General features: G+C 36.5%; 1 protein-coding gene and 1 pseudogene across 1 annotated transcript in view; both read right to left on the bottom strand.

The window, feature by feature from the left end:
• Positions 1–21913, bottom strand: part of RAB3C (RAB3C, member RAS oncogene family) — a 285344-nt gene that overhangs the window by 221432 nt on the left and 41999 nt on the right. The window lies entirely within an intron of this gene.
• LOC133089707 (pre-mRNA-processing factor 40 homolog A-like) lies at positions 17191–19794 on the bottom strand (annotated as a pseudogene).

Here is a 21913-nt window from a genome sequence, read left to right as displayed (position 1 = left end):
TTCATATATGAATGGGTATATTAAACTAGATACCCTGAGGTCTTTAAAATTTGATGATTCTATGATTTGACCCTGGTTGTGTGTCATAACTATATACTTCATGTGGATTCAGAAGATATGATTTTGTAAACGTGTGTGATTCTCTCCATATAGGGGAATTAAAACTATTTAATAATGATTTTAATAATGATTTTGCGAAACACTCAAGTGCCAAAGAAATTTCATTTTGAGGTTAACTAGAATTCCAGACTGACATTAAAATCTAATTTAAAACTAGATTCTCCATTTGTCTCCCAGGCTCCTAACCTTCCACCCCCATATCCAAGCTGCAAATAAATTCTAGATAGTGTGAACCATTTCTTTGCAAGCTAATTTTTCCCTTTACCTCTGAGGTTCAGGTTAATTTACTCCACTTAGTGTTCTAATCACTTTTCTTTAAAGAGGAAAGGAAGGAACATGACTTAGCACGACAGGCTTTTAAGGTAGGCAGCTGTAATAAAAAAAAAATTAATGAAATGTCTGTGCATGGGTAATTTATATTATATACTGGCAGAATCTACAGTGGAGCCATTTCTATCCAGCCAATGTCTCTCCATAGTCTATGTCTATGTTACAAGAATCAAAACTGTTTCACTTAAGAGAAGTTTCACCTTATTTGAACCCAGTGGGAGGTAGAGATTGATAATTACAAGTCAATATAATATGCATAGGACAATATCACAATAAAGCAGGTGTCAGGAGACTATCTTAGGAGCTGGGCCAGGTTAAAATAAATAAGACTCAAATCTACCCAAGCAGATTTACACTGGCATTATTAAACATGCACTTTTTCTTAATGCTGTTGATTCTCCTTAGAAACTTTTGATAAAATGGAACAATATACCTCATGGGGTTGCCATGAAGGTTAAATGATATAATACATATACAATTCTTAGTGAAGTAGCTGGCATATACATATAATAAATTCTCAATAAATGATACCCATTTCATCTGTTAGGAATGTTGTTTGGCTCCATATAACAGGTTCACAAAAGCAGCTGCTTAACCAAATACTTTCCTTACACAGTAGAAACCTGGGGTAGGCAGCCCAGTGCTGGTACGGAAGCTCCAGGATGCCATCAAGGTCCCAGATCCTTCCATCTTTCCATTTGGCTTCTGTCCTAATGCTTGCAAAGATGGGTCCTATACCTTCAAGCCTTACAACCACATTCAAGACGTCTGCTCATATCTCTCTTGCTAGAACTCCAGGTGGGTTTTAGCATATCTCTAACCTAACCACATTCTAGGAAAGGATAAAGAGGAATGGCAAAGAGCACTATTGCAGCCCTGTCTGTCCTTTTATTTCTTTAAATCAGGGAAACAACAGGATTCCTGGAAGCTTGCCTAGAAGACGTCTGCTCATATCTCTCTTGCTAGAACTCAGCCATGTGGATGAACGTGGCTGTAAAGGAATGGAATTTTATAACTGGACATGTTGCTACACTCAATAAAATCTGCCTCCATTGCAAGGGCCATCAATAGTGTATAAAACTAATCCCATTTGTCCCCAGTTAACATCATACTGTGGTGCTGTTGGTATGGAGGAGGGGTGAAAAGATATTGGGAAAGCAACCAGGAGGGTCTGACACAGCTATTACCATGATGCATTGACACACCATATAGTCTATCTAAAGGCATCATATAATTTTGTTTTCCAATTCTATGGCAATGGGTTGTCTCCTTCGGATAAAATGCCCAAAGGTTCAGAAGCAACAAAAGAAATCTTTGGCTTTGGTCTGACGTTCCCCACACATCTCCACTTGTTTTCACGTCTCCATTCGGTTTTGCAGCAGCACTTTCCATGAATCACCTCCATTATCCTGTGAGTCAGCTCCCACATAATTAGGATCACATTCATCATCTGTCTTCAGAGACGCTGCGGTTTCTTCCTGGGGAAGACGAAGGCCTTTCTGCTCCTACCTCAGCTGAGGCCTCTGGCTGATTTGCACCTAACTTGCAGCCAAGTGGAATACCAGCAGTTCCCATCTCTAGTGCCAGTTACACGGCTAGCTCTGGCTGGCCTGGTGGGGTGCTCCGAAGTATGTGGTGTGCAGACCAGTATCACCTGGGAGCTTGTTAGAAATGCAATTTTTTGTGCCCTCCTTGGGTGTCTGGCATCAGAATCTCTGGGCGTAGGGCCTAGGAATCTTTTTTTTTTTCTTCAGCTTTATTGAGGTATAATTGGCCCAGGAACCTCATGCTTTTAACAAACTCTCCAGTTAATTCTTACTCAAGAAACATTGTCTTTGTCCTCCAGGTGGGTTTTAGCATATCTCTAACCTAAACACTTAGCAGAAGTAGCGATGCTTACCCTCCAGGCTACCCACTCAGACAGTGTAATCGCTTATTTGCCTTCTCTGTCAACTACCATTTACAAGCAGAAAATGCTTTGAATATTTTCGGTTTAATTATAGTCAGATAGAGCAGAGCTGGCTTGGGGAAACATGAACATTCCAAACATAATAAAATGCAGTCAATTATATTGGGCTGTGCTGATTTCCTGAGGGCCAACGAATGTCCCCCTATGCAGTCCCTAACCGAATAAACATAGCTGCCTACTTAGCGATTCACCCTCTCATACCTGTGTTGGGACCTGCCAGAAGCACTGAATTAAAATAGAGTACAGCCCATCGTCTCCTCATAAAAATCTATGGCAGCAAACTCAGAGGAGTTTGCAGTGCAGGCAATAAAAAGGTTTTTTTGTGTCACTCAAGAATTTAGCGAGGGGTGTTAGCCTCCATGGTCCTCAGTGGGCGTGCAGATTTCTCATTAACTCTTTCACTTAAGAATGTCTAGAAGGCTAGCATTTCATGACTTTATGGGGTTTCAGAGGAAATAAGCTTATGAAAGTTTCCTATTCCTAAACATGTGAAATGGAATCAAATGTCCTTTGTTTATTCATTTCTCTATTCTTTTTTTTTATATAAATTGTATTTATTTATTTATTTTTGGCTGCATTGGGTCTTTATTGACGTGCACAGGCTTTCTCTAGTTGCGGCAAGCGGGGCCTACTCTTCGTTGCAGTGCACGGGCTTCTCACTGCGGTGGCTTCTCTTCTTGCGGAGCATGGGCTCTAGGCGCACGGGCTTCAGTAGTTGCGGCACGCAGGCTCAGTAGTTGTGGCTCGCGGGCTCTAGAGCACAGGCTCAGTAGTTGTGGCGCACAGGCTTAGTTGCTCCACAGCATGTGGGATCTACCCGGACCAGGGCTCGAACCCGTGTCCCCTGCATTGGCAGGCAGATTCTTAACCACTGCACCACTAGGGAAGCCCTCATTTCTCTATTCTAAAATACATTTCTGGAAAGCCTATACAATGCAAGCCGCTCTGACGATACCAGGAAGTTATAAGATGAATAATACAGAGTTTGAATAATTCAAGGAGAAGCAGTCCCAGGACTTGCATAGAGAAGATGATTTTTCCACAGTGAGGGTCCATTAAGGAATTAATCAAATAACAACAATGAAATGAGTGCCCATAGATTGAAGAGCATTTAATTGACCAATTATTATACTGCTTCAATGTGAAATCACTGGTACTATACATTGGCAATCATAAAGACTATTTTGTTTGCAGGCAGGGCCCAAGCTTTGGTGTCTTCTAATAAAGAGAGGTCCATAGCAGCTAATTCCTCAAGAGGACAGCTTAAAAGAAATAACTAGAAAAACTATTGCAACTGAAAGGCGTTGCTAACAAGTTTGTACACAAAAATTTTTCCATAGATCATATTCCCATATCTTCTGTAAAACAGTAATGCCCATCAGGTATTATTTCTCTCTTCTCTCACTCGTGATGTACTAATCCCCATCCCCAACCCATAACAGCAATATGCATTACCAGCCTGGCAGGACTAAATAATATATCATGATTTTGTGTTAAGTTTTACCCACAAATACTCTCATAGAGGTATGTATACTTTCCCAAATTGCTTTTGTTCACTCAATTATTCATTAATTTAATAACTGTTTACTTAACAAATATTTGTTCTAGGTCCAGGGGATTTAATAGTGAGTAGGGAAAATGTGGGCTCTACCCTAATGGAACTTAATTACTATTTATTGTGGTAAATAAATAAAAATGATACTATAATGGTAAATTTTATGTTATATATATTTTACCACCAAAAAAAGTGAAAAAAAAAAAAAAGATATTGTAGTGTCAGGTAAGAATACCCAAAAGGGAAATTAAGCAGCATCAGAGAACAGAGACTGATATGGGAATGGGTTTTGTGTCCTTTTAGATACAGTGGTCGGAGAAGTCCTCTTGCAGGAAGGGATATTTTGCCAAATGGCATTAAGTGAGCAAGTGAGATTAAGGACATGACCTGTGAGCAATTGCACTAAGGGAGAGAGTAAGTCATTCTAAAATCTGGCAGAAGAGCATTTCAGGGCTGAACTGCAAAGAGCCTGAGATGTGAAGGGCCCTGGACTATTTGAGAAATGGAAAGAAGTCAAGTGTGGGGTGCAAAGTCAGCTAGAGGAATAATGGTCAGGAATGAGCTGGAAGGAGATGCCAGGGGCCAGATCCTGCAAATCCTGTGAGGTAATTTTGAGGCATTTTTGGGTTTTGAGTGTGATGGGAAGCTAATGAATGATCTTGAAAAGGAGGGTTGTATGATATAATGTGCTTTTTAAAAATTAAATTTTCATTGTGAAATAATTATAGATTCACATGCAGTTGTAAGAAACAATATAAAGAGATCCTGTGTACTCTTTACCCAGTGTCCCCCAATGATAACACCTTACAAAAACTATAGCACAACACCACAACCAGGATATTGACACTGATACAGTCAAGCCCAGAACATTTCCAGCCCCACAAGGATGCCTCCTATTGCCCTTTTATAGCCATGTCCACTTCCCACCCCCTCCTCTGTCCCTGCCCCTAGCAACCACCAATCTGTTCTCCATTTCTATAATTTTGTTATTTCAAGGATGTTATATAAATGGAATCCTACAGTATATGACCTTTGGGGATTGATTTTTTCAATCAGCATATCCCTGGAGGTTCATCCAGGTTGGTGTGTGTATCAGTGGTTCATTCCTTTTAATTGCTGAGTAGTGCCCCTTGTATGGATGAACTACAGTTTGTTTAGCCATTACCCACTGAAGGACATCTGGGTTGTTTTCAGTTTGGGGCTATTAAGAATAATGCTGCTATGAACATTCATGTACAGTTTTCTGTGTGAACATAAGTTTTTCTTCCTTTGGGATAAATGCTCAGGAATGCTATTGCTGGGCCACGTGTTTAGTTTTACAAGAAACTGTTACACTGTTTTCCAGAGGGGCTGTTCCATTTCACATCCCACCATCACAGCAGGAGAGGTTCAGTTGCTCAGCAACCTTACCAGCACTTGGCATTGTCAGCTTCTTGCTGTTGTTTTTATTTTTTTATTTTTATTTTTTACTTTAGTATTCTAATAGGTGTGTAGTGGTATCCCATCGTGTTTTAGTTTGGACTACTTTAATGATTAATGATGTTAATTAAGCATCTTTTCATATTCTTGTTAGCCGTTTGAACACCTTCTTTGTCACCTTCTTTGATGACATGTCTGTTCAGATCTTTTGCCCAAGTAACATTTAATTTTAGCTAATAGTTACATCTGGGTTAATCTTTCCCTTTCTATTTCACCTTAGTAAATTGAGTTACATTTTAATATTTAAAACTCGAAGTTCTTAGGAGAAAGATAACTAATCTCTTTGCAAAATTAATTTTCCAACAAATAACAATGAAATTTTATTCAAACCTCTTAGTAAAATGTGTTTACAAGGCAGAATATCTGTGCCAAGGGTGGGTCTACTAATACTATCCTTTTGATCTGAACTAACATTAATTTTATAACCCACATTTCCTACTGCGGTCAAGCTAAGCATTAGTCAACAATGTTTATCTGTACATAACAATGTCTACAGGTATAAATACAAATGAAAGTAATCATCTAAATATTTTAATACCCCAAAATGTGCTTTTGTTTTAATTTGAAGAAGAAAAATATTTAAGCAAAAGAATGGATGCTGTACTCTGTGTACTCTGCATGTTTAGACATAACTTTAGTAAGTGTCTGTTAATTAAATACAGTGAAACATTCAGTTGTTGACTAGAAAAATGCAGAAGTACTATTTGGATGATTCGGATGAAAGAAACAAACAGCTCTTTCTTTAAGAGCCAGTGATTCTGCACTTATATTCTCTATCCCATCTTCCCTTATGTAGACATATACAGATTCCTTCCTTGTGGCAGTGTCTCCTTGAGGAAAGTGTGCTTTATTGGTAGGATCATTTCCTCATTTTTAAAAAAAAAAATCAATTTTATTGAGTTAAATTTACATACATTAAAATAAATCCATTTTTGTGTAGAGTTCAATGAGTTTTGACAAACATATGCTTGTTTAACCATGGCCACGATCAAGAAATAGAGCATATTCAAAAAAAAAAAAAAAAAAAAAGGAAAGAAAAGAAAGAAAAAGAAAAAGAAGAAGGAGAAAGAAAGAAATAGAGCATCTTCATCTTCATCACCCCAAAAAAGTTCTCTCATGCCCCTTTGAAGTCAGGACACTCCCACCCCTCACCCAGGTCACCCCTCAATCTGATTTCTATCACTATAGCTTAGTTTTTGTCTGTTCTAGGATTTCATACAAATGGATCCATACAATATGTTCCCTTTTGTATCTGGCTTTGTTTGCTCTGCATAATGTTTTTGAGATTCATCTAGTTTATTGGATTTGAATCCCAGCTCTTTTTACGAGCTGTATGGCAAATGGACCAATTACTTAACTTCTGTTTTCTCAGCTGAGGAATTGTCTTATTCGTACCTTTCTGAGGGGGTTGTTATGAGAATTAATATCAAGGTACCTGGCTTGGTGCTCAATAATTTTATCCGTATGGATATAAATGTAATTTATATCATTATATTTTTTTCCTTCATTCTCTCCTCCTATCAAAGGAGAAGTGGATAATTCTGAAGCGGCCACAAGCCTAATTCAACGTGTTCTATGAGAGAAACCAGCACAAAGAAAACTCTGCAATCATAACTTTTATTATTGAACAAAGACACACCCCTGAATTTCTGCCTCTTTCTTCCCTGTCTCCTTTGGCCTTGAACAAATTGGTTATAGGCAGCTCTGCCTTCTCTGCCCTAGGTTCCATTCTGCCCCTTCCAGAGTCAAATGACTTCCAAGAAAAGGGCACAATATCCTTTCCCTCCCAACCCAGTAAAAGAGAAAATGAAACTACAGGCCGCCCCCTCCAGGGGCTTTCTCGATATAAAAGACTAAGCACAAGAGGTCTTTCCTTCTCCTAACAAAAATCTCATCATTCCTGACCTGATTCCATCAAGTGGGGATTTGGGATATGGGAGAGGAAGAGCAGCAGGAGATTCGATACTTCCTCCCTGATCGGTCACCTCTGCCAAATCTCTTCCTGCTCACACTAGAAAATGATTGATATTCTAGCTTCTTTTTGCTTTTACCACTGTTCACCCCATTTTGTTCTCTTACACTTTTGTCCATCTCTTCCTCTGTGGTGCATTCATGATATTATAATATGAACATTCATTCACAGGAAGCTGGGGGGTGGGCAGGAGGAATGATACAGGGCCTATAGTTCTGGCAATTAGCAACTTTCAAGAATAGGGTTAATGGATTTAACTAGCATCCCTTTAATCTTCTGAAAAACCTCTTTTTTGGCACTGCCCCTGGCTGCTCAAGCATTGCCACCCACTGGGTGTAGTCAGGTCACCAACCAAAAGACAGCTCTCATGTGTTTGATCAAAGTCAGATCTGTCTCTACACACTACTATATATAGGGAACTATATTCAATATCCTATGATAAACCATAATGGAAAAGAATCTGAAAAGAAATATATTTATATATGTATACTGATTCACTTTGCTGTACACCTGAAACTAACACAACATTGTAAATCAACTACACTTCAATAAAAAAATTATACTGAATATATCCAAATAAAACTTATTACACCCATTAAAAAAAAACTTAGATCTGTCTCATCTAGGGTTTATCCAATCAGTCAGCTGCAGCCCCACTTGCTCACATGGGTCTTTAACACTTGAATTATTAGAGTGGCTTAGTCAAGTGTACAATGGTAAATACAAAAAAAAGTGTGCACAAAAATGGTTTTAAGTAGCCAGTGTTTGGTCCCAAGAAATTAATAATTCTTTGGAGTTGATACAAACTGTTTTGCTATGGATGGAAAGTACATGTCTAATTAACATGGGTATGTGTATTAGAAATAACATGGCAGGAAAAAAAAGTAAGATGGACACATGATTCCAAATGATATTCGGATGCATTCATTTACAGTTATTGAACTTGTTTATTTCTCTGAATAGAATATTTGCTGCAGGTAGCAAAATTCTAATGAAAAACCCATGAGACATGACTGTCCTTTAAGGTATGCTTTAGCTTCTGTTCTTTCACATGCTAACAAAAACCCTATTGTTTATTTCATGAGAGAAATGAAATATTCACAAAATTGAGGCTTTAATGGGACGTTGAAATAAGAGATGAATTTTAGGGGGACATGAACATTATAATGTTTTAATTTTGATAGTGCATGTTAATCAAGTTTCTCTGAATACCTCCCTGAGTCAGAGGTTGTTGGTATTCCTCTATACTCCCCCAACCCCAATCATCCATTCTAGATGGGTCCTATGATTCAGTTTTACCAGTGGAATGTGAGGGAAGTGAGCCCTATCCATGGCAGGTAAGAGTGTGTGTGTTTTCTCCATGCAGTCTCTCCTTTCCTTAGAGTTAAACATAAAGGAATCCAAGATGGTAGACTTAAAAGATGGAAGAAGCCTAGGCTTTGTGCTTCAAGGAGGGCTACACAGAAGAGCTACCCAACTTGATTCAGACCATAACGTAAGAAATAAATAACCACAAGAAAAAAACTGTATTACATTGTCACTATGATATTAGGGTTGGTCTATAGTGTTATTAATTTCCCTGGCTAATGTAGTCTCTTTCCCATATCTGATTTGTGTGATGAAATGGGGTTGGTATTCACAGACCCAACTCCAGGAAAACACAGGCAGATATCTTTGAAGAACCATTTACTTCCTTATTTTATTGTTGTTTCTGTATAGGCTGGGGTGGGGTAGCAGATGGATGGGTAGAGGGGTAAGTATACCCTTAGTAAGAGTTAGTCTCAGGGACTATATTGTCTCTTACTTTTCAAATCCCAGGCAAGGCATAACAATTAGAATTTCTATAATGGACTACTAAAATCTTACGGGTTTAAGGGAACCTTATAATATGTTTCACACTTGTCTACCTTGCAGAGATAGAGACAATATTATTTTGTTTGTTTGTTTCCTTTTTGGTTTTTGCATCCCAAGGTAATTACTGTATTAAGAACTTAAGGAAAGAGATGATCATCATGAAATCAGTGGCCAGTGAATTAGAACCAATTTCTAGCTGCATGAAAAAGAATTAATTTTATTATTTCTTTGAAAATCTAATATTGGCAAGAATTACTTTATTATTTCTTTGAAAATCTAATATTGGCAATATTTTATAATTTCTTTGAAAATCTAATATTTTTTTCCTATAAAAAAGCCAGCTGGGGAAATGAGGCTTGGTTCTGCCAGAGTAAATAGTAGACTAATTGTTCTCCATTATGAGCACCCATGGTATAACTAAATGGTCCTGCCCACCACAGACTCTGGAGGGGTAAACTATGTGTTATCTAGGAAAAAAGTCCTGTCATCTCCCTCACTGGCAAACATGAGCGATATAAGAAGAGATGATTGCTTCTTACTCTCTGGGACTAAAGGAAGAAAAAGATTACATAAAGCCTGGAAAGGATTATTCACCCAATATTTGTTGAGAGTTTACTATGGGACAGGCATAAATTCTCAAAAGGGACCAAAGAAAATATTATATGTAGTGAAGACATTACCCCTTCCATAAGAAGAGACATAATTTCAATTCATTATATTTATTCATTTGAAATAAAATACCTTATAGGGAAATACTTATATAATACATGTATGTGTATGTATGCATTCATAAAAATACATACATGTGTATGGACTTCAAAAAGCAATATTGAGAATTATTTTTCTATGCAATTAACTCACATTTTTGCCTAATGTGGTAGATTGCAAAATAGCCACAGTTCTTCAAACCTACCTGTCTGCATGCCCCTTTTATAACTTTGCAGCTTCTCCTATCACAATATGGCAGTTATTTTCCCTCTCCTTTGAATCTGGGCTGATCTTCTGACTTGCTTTGGCCAATAGATATGACTGAAGTAATGATATGCGAGTTCTGAGTCTAGGTCTCAAGAGGTCTGTATGCTTCTTCCCTCTCTTGAAACTGTCAAGGTAACATGTAAACAAACCCAAGCTAGCCAGCTGGATGATAAGATACATGTGGCCCAACAGCCCCATTGTCCCACTGCCCAGCAAACAGCCTGTCAACTCTCAGAAGTAAAGCCTCTCTGTTGCTGACCACAGATGTGAGAAAATATGATCAAAACTCAACGCTCAGAAGAGCCACCCAGCTGAGTCAAACTGTTGACCCAGAGAATAGTAGGCTAAATAAATTTTTGTTGTTTTAAGCCACTAAGCTTTAACATGGTTTGTTAGGCAGCAAGAGATACGTGATGCAACCAACAGGGTGATTTTAATATATGCATTAACCATGGAAGAATTTTTAGTAGGCTGCTAAATAATATTCTACTTATTTTTAAAAGTAAGGTTCTCATTCCTAAACTACACTCCTTTCCTCTAGTGCTCACTGTGGTAAATACAGAAGCAAGCTGGAGTTTAAATCTCAAATTCACACTTATTTACGAGGTAGACCTCGGGGAAGTCACTTGGCCTCTCAGGTTTTAGTTTGTCCTATGTTAAGATGGAGATATGCTATTTCATCGAGTTTTGTTGGGAGGATTAAATAAGCTGACGTAAGTAAATTGTCCATTACTATACCTGCAACATAATAGACACACACGAAGCAGTTCTTTTTCTTCCCAAGCTTTCTGTTTCTTTCTCTCTATTTTTAAGTGTGCAGTGATTCTCAGTGTCCCCCTCTGTCACTAATTCTGGAACTATCACTTTGAAACAGGGTTAACTAACATTCATTCTAGTGGCCTCTCCCTTGCTTAAAACAACTTTTTCCCCCATGGGTTTTACACAAACTAGGTTTATTACACATATAACATCTACCTTTAAAGAAATTATGTATATGTTTATATTGTATATATTATATATAGTTATAAATTATATATTATACATATTGTATGTGCATATATGTATAATTTGTTTATCACTACCTGAAATTAATGTGTATATTCCTATACTTACATATATGATTACTTAGTATTGTTTGTCTCACCCACAAGAACATCAGCTCTCTGAGGTTTTTGTGTTTCATATCCCCACCCCTGGCACAGCACCTGGGACACAGTAGACAATAAGTATTTGTGGAATGAAAGGATAAATGAACAAATGCTTCTCAATCATTACTATGAAACAAATTTACACATTCGTGGAAAAACATTTAATTCGAAGATTTTTTTCAAATGCAATTTTGAAAGACACTAGAAAGAGAGAGAAGTAACATGACATGAAGGGATTTCACTATTGCTTGCTTTATGCAGTTTGCCTTTTAATGGTTTTTCATCACAGTGAGGATTTCCTAAAATATTTTCTCATCCAAGGTTGAAGATTTCATTTGAAATTTTGAATAGTAACTGTAATTAATTATGTAAGTACTCTCTGTAGTAGAAACTGTTCCTATGACTTAAAACAGTTAAATTATAACTATGAACAGCATAATCAGACATATATACTCTGTCATAAAACTGATTTGAAAAGTTGGATTTGAACCTCATAGGGTAAAATTAAACTCTTTTGGAAACTCTTCTTATTTCTCAGTTTAAAATATATTCCAACTTGCTGTGTTCCCCCGAAAGAACCCATAAATCCTTGACCATGAAAACCTTTTTATTATCTGCCGTTAAAAACGATTTCCTTCAGGTAAATTGCACTCTCCAAGCAATCCTTTATTGCCTACATGACATATTATGGTCCAACAGTGGATCTAAGAATACTTTGGAAACCTTAAATTGCTCTAAGCTTTAAAATCAAATGCTTAGACTAAGCCAGTTCGTCTAACAAAAAGAGCAAGCAGAAGAAATCAGGGCAAAAAAAGAGGGAGAAGCAAATGCAGAAAACATTAACTTAGAAAGTCAGAAAATATGAATTTTTATAGTTTGGGGTTTCACTTCCAGGCCATTTCATCTAAAATGCTTCGTCTATTCTTCAGGCTGCTGTCATTGTATGAATAACAGGCACCCTAAATAGATTACGTGTAAACTGAAGACTATGGGACTTAATATGCACAAAACTCTGTCATAATTTTTCTTTCAATTAGGATATAGTTTATCTTTCCGTGACTTCAACTACCACCTAAAGGTGAATGATGTCTAAATCTGTCACCAGTTCCCTTCTCTATCAAGTGTTCCAACGGTCCTCACCAAGTAAATGTCTTTTCACCACCTCATCACCAACCACCAAGTCAACGTGACCCACACAAAACTCAGTTATCTCCTGTACTATTTATCTCATTCCAGGACACGGTCACCCACCAGGCTCCCCAAGCAGAAGTCTTGCAGTTTTCCTTTCTCACTCTCATTCTCTCTTTAACCACTCACCAAGACCTGTTGTTCTACCTTCAGATTCCAAACTTCTAACCATCTTTCACAATGTAGTCTCACACCACCTCCCCAGATCATTGCCTTTCATTTTCCCTTCATTCCTTCAGGCTGCTGAAGATTATTCTTCTTGGGAGGTGTTGATTTGTTAACAGGAAATATTTCCCAAACTCAATATTCCTCCTTACATCAGTAAAATTGTGAATACATATAATATTACTCTTTCATCTTGGTGCTTCATAATTTTATGTATATTTAAAACTTAATTTATTGATACTTTTTAGAGAAACTATTTTTTCCATACTTTTGTTAGTTATGTATACTTGTTTTATAAATACATTAAAAACACTTACAATGCATAAGTAATGATCTGCAATTTTTCTTCCAGATTTACAATAAAAGCTCACCCATATCAATTTTAAATAATAACAGCAAAAAAAAAGAAGATCCCTAGAAGAGATTATGATACTAAGTGAAGTAAGTCAGAGAAAGACAAATATCATATGATATTGCTTATATGTGGAATCTAAAAAAATGATACAAATGGACTTATTTACAAAACAGAAATAGACTCACAGACATAAAAAACAAACTTATGATTACCAAAGGGGAAAGACAAGGGAAGGGATAAATTAGGAGTTTGGGATTAACAGATACACGCTATTATTTATAAAATAGATAAAAAAACAAGGACCTACTGCATGGAACAGGGAACTATATTCAGTAACTTGTATAACCTATAATGTAAAAGAATCTGAAAAAGAATATATATATATGTCTGACTGAATCACTTTGCTGTACACCTTAAACTAACACAACATTGTAAATCAACTATACTTCAATAAAGAGTTGTTTTGAAAAAACAAAAAGGACCCTTATAAACCAATAAAAATTGACACCTTTTCTAAAGAAACAGAAATTTACAAGTGAAAAGTAAAGTTCCAACTGACTCTAACAATAAAATTCTTGAAATATCTAGGAATAAATTTGAAGAGAAGTGTGAAGATATTGTATAGGGAATATTATGTAACACTACTGAAGAGTGCAATGTAAAAACTGAATAAATGAAGAGTCAATGTTTTTTCTTTGCTGTAAAACTCAATATTGTGAAACTATCAATTTTCCCTAAATCAGTCCATAAATTCAATGTGACCAAAATAAAACCCCAATAGTATTTTATTTTACAAGTTATCAGAATTTTTCTAAAGTATATCTGGAAGAGTAATAAAGGAAAATTTCGAACAATAAAGAGTATAGAGCAAGAAAGTATCCTTCCATATTTAAAAACGTATTATAAAGCCAGAGTAATTAAAACCAATGTACTGGGACAGGATTAAACAGATCAATGGAAGCTTTGTATAGAAATCTAGTCAAATATATAATGGAAAAGCAAAGATGGCATTCCAAAACAACAGGGGAGAAATGATTAATGAAAAAAAACCTGGATCCCTCTATCCTTTCCCAGAATAGCTTTTATATGAATCAAAGATTTAAATGTAAAAAGCAAAGATAAAATTACCAAAAGGAAACACAGAAGTTTAGTACTTTCTAAACATATTAATTATTTGTGGAAAATTAAATACTAAAAGAGATATTGGAAAAAATAGCAATACATGACAAAAAATTAAAAACCTTTTATATATGAAATAGGTTTTATACATATGAAATATTAATGAGTACGATGGCAGATTAAAGAGTAATCTGTAACATGATGCCATTTATATAAGACTGTTTACCTACTTCTACACATCTATAAATGTATAGAGAAAGGTCTAGAAGAATATGCTACAAAATAATAATTATTATATTCTCATAGGCATGGGATAAGATTTTTGATAATTTTTATATTCTTTGACTATATTTGCATTGTTTCAACTGTTTATAATAAACTTTTATAATAGTTATAAAAATAATAAAGCTATTTTAAGCAAAATTAAATTTGTATGGAATAATAAACACAGGAAAAAGCCAAGAGAATACTGCAAAAGGAAAATAAACAAAAACTACTACTCCATATATTTTTTTAACATTTTTATTGGAGTATAATTGCTTTACAGTGGTGTGTTAGTTTCTGCTTTATGACAAAGTGAACCAGCTATACATATACATATACCCCATATCTCCTCCCTCTTGCGTATCCCTCCCACCCTCCCTATCCCACCCCTCTAGGTGGTTGCAAAGCACCGAGCTGATCTCCCTGTGCTATGTGGCTGCTTCGCACTAGCTATCTATTTTCCATTTGGTCTACTCCATATTTTTTAAAAGAGGATATAATTCACATACACGTAAGAGAGAAACTATGTGAATTGGTGTTCAAAAAAAGTTCATTATTTATTCATCATTTATTATATTTCATTCTCAATTCATCCTCTGGTTTACCATGCAAATAAAATAATCATTTAAGATATTTATGACTCAATTTATCTGTTTATGACTGATATAAAGAAATATAAGGAACCATATTTTAGGCATAGGATAATGCTTGATAACCCTTTTATTAGAGCATTTTTTTTCACTAGAAGAGATTTAATAATTGATAAAAATGTACAAAAAAATTCAAATCAGAAATGCTTTAGAATGTGTACCACGAAGTCAGTACTTCTCAGTGAGTAAGGAAGGTAAAAGACTTCCTCAATGAAAAAAAGCAAGAGAGTGGCTTCCCTGGTGGTGCAGCCGTTGAGAATCCGCCTGCCAATGCAGGGGACATGGGTTCGAGCCCTGGTCTGGGAAGATCCCACATGCCGCGGAGCAACTAGGCCCATGAGCCACAACTACTGAGCCTGCGCGTCTGGAGCTTGTGCTCCGCAACAAGAGAGGCCGCGATAGTGAGAGGCCCGCGCACCGCGTTGAAGAGTGGCCCCTGCTCGCCGCAACTAGAGAAAGCCCTCGCACAGAAACGAAGACCCAACACAGCCAAAACTAAATAAATAAATTTATTAAAAAAAAAAAAAAGCAAGAGAAAGATCGGATTGTAAAAAAAAAAAAAAGACAACTGTTAAAAAAATCGTTTAAGTCAACATTGATTTGTTTTAGACAAGGATATTGCAACCATCACTTAAGGTTTGGTGGCACATTCTTTAGTAGGTCCTTTAGGCAACATATTTAAGCTAATTTACAGTTTGATTTGATGTTAACTTTTTAAACATCACTTCAAAATAATGCCCTCACAATAGCCTTTTTAAAATGTATTTAGAGAAACACGCCAAGACACATATTAATCAAACTATCAAAAATTAAATACAAAGGAAAACTACTAAAAGCAGCAAGGGAAAAACAACAAATAACACACAAGGGAATCCCTGTAAAGTTAACAGCTAAGCTTTCAGCAGAGACTCTGCAAGCCAGAAGGGAGTGGCAAGACATATTTAAAGTGATGAAAGGGAAAAACCTACAACCAAGATTACTCTACCCAGCAAGGATCTCATTCACATTTGATGGAGAAATTAAAAGCTTTACAGACAAGCAAAAGCTAAGAGAATTCAGCACCACCAAACCAGCTCTACAACAAATGCTAAAGGAACTTCTCTAGGCAGGAAACACAAGAGAAGGAAAAGACCTACAATAACAAACCCAAAACAATTAAGAAAATGGTAATAGGAACATACATATTGATAATTACCTTAAATGTAAATGGATTAAATGCTCCAACCAAAAGACATAGACTGGCTGAATGGATACAAAAACAAGACCCATATATATGCTGTCTACAAGAGACCCACTTCAGACCTAGGGACACATACAGACTGAAAGTGAGGGGATGGAAAAAGATATTCCATGCAAATGGAAATCAAAAGAAAGCTGGAGTAGCAATTCTCATATCAGACAAAATAGACTTTAAAACAAAGACTATTACAAGAGACAAAGAAGGACACTACATAATGATCAAGGGATCAATCCAAGAAGAAGATATAAAAAATAATTGTGGCTTTATTATAGTAGTGCTCAATAGCACCACTATAGTTAAGGGTCTACCAGGTTTCCATTAAGAACACCTATTTCTGAGTTCACCGTAAAAGATCATATTGGCTTTAACCAGCTGGATTAACCACAAAAAAGCAGTTTTATCCATTGCTGGTGCTTTTCTTGTACTACTAGATATCAAAAAACTTTCATTATATCTTCAAAATCCAACTTCTATGAAGTAAATCAAATCACCTCATGATTTAGACTTTAGAACAAAGTAGAGACACCTGCAGTTATCAGTAAATTGCCACCTTTAATCCATTCTGCAGTGCCCTATGAAAGGGTCACAGAAAGACAGTTATGACTGTATGAAAATATGATTCTTGATACAGAATCAAAAGTTATTTTCAATTTCCTTTGCTTTTATAAAGTCCACAATAACAATATGTAAATGCACTTTTTTTTTCTGTGATATAATTAAAACCCAGTGTTATTTCAATTGAACTTAAAATAGAATCCCTGGTCTGAATTAGACTTTAAATCATACTGTAAACATATTTGGTATAATTTATTGATCATCATCCAGTTGCTCCAAAAGGATCCTTCTGTGCTTTTCCAATTCCCCTTCACTCAGTTCACTGTCAGAAGTATCCCAGTTACCAGAATCCTTTGCAGTCTTTTTCTTAGGTGATTTGTGTTTTGATTCTGATCTTTGTCTAGTTCTTTTTCGCTTTCCCGGTCTTTTTCTTTTTTATCCTTCTCCTGTTCAGCATCTGACTCTGGAGAGTCAGATTTATGTCTTCTCTTCTTGCTTTTCTTCTTATGTTTTTTTGATTTCTTATAACTTCTCTCAGATTCAGCACTAGAAGAATGTTCTGGAGCAGAACGAGACTCTGATCGCTGTCTTTTTTTCTTTGAATGGCTGTCGTCATCATCTGAATCCGACCCTGATTGAGAGCGGGAGTGTTTCCTGTGATGTTTTTTAGATTTCTTAGAATGTTTCTTATTCTTTGAATGATGATGTTGACATTCATGATCTTCCCAGAGAGCATCCAATTCTATTGGAGGAGTGGTTTGTTTCAACATACTCTTAAATGCAGATTCTTTTCGTTTCATCTTCCAAGCCTCCTCTTTTTCTCTTTCATGTTCACGGGCTTCTGCCTTTTCTAGTAAACTATTGAAAGCCAACTTAATATTTCCTGCATCTAATGTGGTTGATCTTTTAGTCAAACTGATTATTGCCACAAAGTCTTCAAAAGTAGTATTTACTTCAACTACAAATCCTTTATTCTTTAGAATGTCTTTTATTGTCTTCTTCTCATCATGATAACATGCTTTAAGATCCTCAACATAAAACTTGAAAAGGTCAGGTGCAGTTGATCCTGGCTGACCAAGCATATTAGTGAATCTAATGTCAGAACTAATTATTGGATACAATTCCATCCAAGATGACATAGCATGCAGTTGTCCATGTTCATGCAGTTCATCTAAAAATATATGAAAAGATTCTCTGTTTTTACGCTGTCGTCTCCTTTCCCGAAGCAAACTCTTCTGTTTTTCTTCTTCTTCTTCCTTTTCTAAAGCCCGAATGTGTTCTTCAAAGCAAATTAACGCATCTTCTTTATCTATGTTCTGTAATTCTTTATCTTCTGCAAAAGTTGGATTATCCATCAGATACTGCTGGGCTTCAGACCAAGTAGTAGAGTATGTCACGTTAGCCATGTTGTCAAGTATGTTTTTGAAGGCTTCCCAATTTCTCTTTTGCAACTGCTTTGCTTGCTCCTTTTCTTTTTTTGAAAGAAAGAATAAAACATCTTCAGAGATTTCAAGATAATCACATTCTGATATTGCATTCCAGACTTCCATCTCTTCAAACATTTGCTCTGCTTTTTTGTATATAGTTGTGGAAGTCATTTTCTCATGATTTTCAAGAAAACGCTGAAAGGATTCCTTAGCCTCTTTGTATTTGGAGCTTGCTTCTTCTTTTTCTTCTTTCTCTGTCTGGAATTTATGAGCATTAAAGGCCTGCTTTTTTTCCACTCAACTTTGCTAAAGCACTGTATCGTGGATCATTAATGATCATTTTCGTAGTTTGCTCCCATGAAGCATTAGATGGTACCCGCTTTTCTTTCAATAATTCTTTAAATGCTTGCTTTGCCTCCTCCTTTGTATTCCAAGTATATGTTTTGTTTTTTTTTTGCCGGTTGGCTTTCTTCCTCCTCCTTTTTTCAGAGTAAAATCAGCTACAGTTTCCTGCTTAGATGTTTCTTCTCCCGTATTACTAGACACTTCAACACTTTGATCCTGAACAGCAGGGGTACTAGTAAGTTGTGCTTGTTCTTCAGTCGAAACTGTTACTGTATTTTCATTATCTACAACAGTAGCAACAATCGAAGTAACCTCAGGCTCAGGAACAACTGGAAGAGTTCCACCGACAGTACTGGAGGCAGAGGTGGAAGCACCGGCATTGGCTGCAGCGGCAGCGGCCATGGTGCTCATTGTGGTTGGAATTTCTGTTGTAGGAACTGGGGCTGTTGATGTTATGGCGCACTCTTCTTGTTTACTGCTTTCTTCAGCTTTGATCATTGCGTGCAGGCTTGATTTTGTAATAAGACTTCAGCAACAATGGTATTCTCGGATCCTTCAAGATCTTCAAGTTCTTTAGGTTTGGCCCAGCAGGATTCTTTTGTTTGAGAATTGTGATAGTAAGGCTTTCCAGAGTCAGATCTGTATTGCTTCCAGGGCATTTAGATGAAAGTTGCTCAGCAGGACTTTTAAGATCATCTGGTTTCTCCCCAATAGACTGTTTTGTTTCAGTATTGCAATAGTAGGTCCTTCCATCAGGTGATTTATGTTTAGTCCACGTTGATTTTGCGCCGGGTGTTGTACCTGCTGCTACATCCATGTTATTTACTCCTGGCAGTAAGGCAGGCTGCATGGAAGCCTGACACATATGAGACATCATCATTCCAGGCATTACTGAAGACATCATTCCAGGCATTTGTCCCATTGGTGGTCCTCCCATTGGGTGCATCATTTGGGGCATCATTCTATGAGGTACAGGAGGCATATTTGCTCTCTGACCCATAGGATGCATTCCCACTGGGGCATAATGCATGCCAGGGTGCCCCATCATGAGGCCTCCACGCTCAGCTCCCGTCCCCGGCCTCATCGTCGGACCTATTAGAGTAATTTTAAACTAAAATGTTACCTGATTTTTGAAGGACATGTATTTTATTAAAAGTTGTTTTCATTTAAAATTTTAATTATTTTTTAATCTAACTTAGATGTTTAATACTCAAAAGTTCATATAAGTTTCAGCAAACTTGTCTCATCTTTTCTCTTTGCTTTTCTTCTTTATCAAGGAAAAAATTCCCTAACTATTCCATGTATAGCTCTGCGGGGCTGTGTACGCCTGTGTGCACATACCAGTACCAGAGGTTTGGAAATGCAAGTCACAATGTATCATTAACTGCATCTCTCCTGTTATTTCCCAGTGGAATGACTGTACCTCTGGGCCATGCTTAACCTTAGATATGATACTTCTTCCAGCTCAGCAGCTCATATAATAACGATTTCACCTCTACAGTAGGCGATGGAGAAAAGAAAGCATATAAAATTAAGTTTTATGACAAAAAAAATCACTTTCCATTTTTCTAGGGAATATAAACTGATTGTGGAAACTATACTTTATGGGACAATTCATTAGAGGATATTATAAAATATATTCCAATTTCCAAGGAAAACTATAAAAGAATAAGAAGTCAGAAGGCTTTCTTGATAACTCCCACCCCTAGACTAAGCCAAGCTCCTCTGTTATAAGCTTATATTCATCACCCTGAGAATTACTATTCCAAATAGACTGTAAGCTTTGAATGGAGGACTTGTATTTATTTTGTTTACAATTGTATCCTCAGTGCCTAGCATAGTGCAGGGAACAAAATACAGACTAAAAATTGTTTATGGAGTGCATGAATAATTAATTAAGTGCCCTGGGATTAAAATCAAATTTCTTCATAGTGTATAGTTTTGTTTTTACACACATACAAACACATATAATAACATGTATAACATGTATAACATAGTATATACTGTACTATTGTACCAATGTATTACATATATGGAAACACATACATAAATTAAATTTTAAAGCCATAAATACATTTTCTAATATTTACTGCTAATGTATTATCTTGTACACCCCCTGGAGTGAATGCTACCTCTACCATCTCCCATCACCCCTGTCACTTTGAAGATAACTGATCTAAAGAATTATTGACAGCCTCATTTATTGACTTATTTAATGGTGACAGAAAACACACAAAATAAACAGGAATCTACAAAAACACAGTCAGTGTCAGTCATAATTAAGAAAGTGGTCAATGGTACGAGATCAGAGCTAGTAAAGACCAACATTTGCATCTCAAAGCTCTATGATGTGACATAGTTTATATCAGAGCTTTGCGGTCACTGCTACTATGGCTGATCCTGCAGATTACACGGTGACAGGAAACAATCTGGTTTTAAGGAGGGTCTGATTTGCCTAAGTTTAACATCCCCATATCAGGGACATATTATAGACTGAATTTGATTCAAACTACAAAGCAAAGACATTACCCAGCTCCTGTGGAACCAAATGCCCAATTTAATTTAGGCTCCAAAAAAGTGATCCTTCTGGATCATGAGTAATCCTGCTTAATCCAAACATTCAAAGCTGTTCTCTATTTCAGTTCTGAGTTTTCCTTTTTTTCTTTGTCTTGGAGATTAGTCTTTTCCCGAATGGAAGGTACAAGAATGATGTGGAAGTGATTTTCAAAGTGGGTGTCAAGGATTTCCTAGCCATTCTCAGTAATTCGTAGGGGAATCACAGTCATTAACGCCCGTCCTCAAACCATCTACAAAAACACAGCTACAAGAAATTCATAGATGATAATAAATGGCAGCTTAACAGATATGGCCATATTTCTTCTTCCAGCAGTAGCATCTCTAGTTATAATTTATAACCATAATTATGGAAGCTGATTAAACTGAGGTATGAAAGACTTCATTATGTGTGAATGCAGAGTTGATCCTGTTTAGCACACATATGCCAATTATCACATGTATCTAAAACTCCCAGGGTTTCTCCTGACTCAACTGGAGTTACTGTATTTCTTGCTAAATCCATTCTTTATTATTCCTCATTCTTCATTCAAAACCCAGAGTTTTACATTTGGTTCTCTTAACTTTTACTGTTTGCTCCTCTGCTGTCTAACTGTACCAGCCTTCTCTCCCCCATTCCCTCTCTCTTG

Source organism: Eubalaena glacialis, chromosome 4, assembly GCF_028564815.1.
Source record: "Eubalaena glacialis isolate mEubGla1 chromosome 4, mEubGla1.1.hap2.+ XY, whole genome shotgun sequence".
Classification (NCBI taxonomy): domain Eukaryota; kingdom Metazoa; phylum Chordata; class Mammalia; order Artiodactyla; family Balaenidae; genus Eubalaena; species Eubalaena glacialis.
The sequence above is the reverse complement of the archived record's forward strand: the minus strand, read 5'-3'. Positions and strand labels throughout refer to the sequence as shown.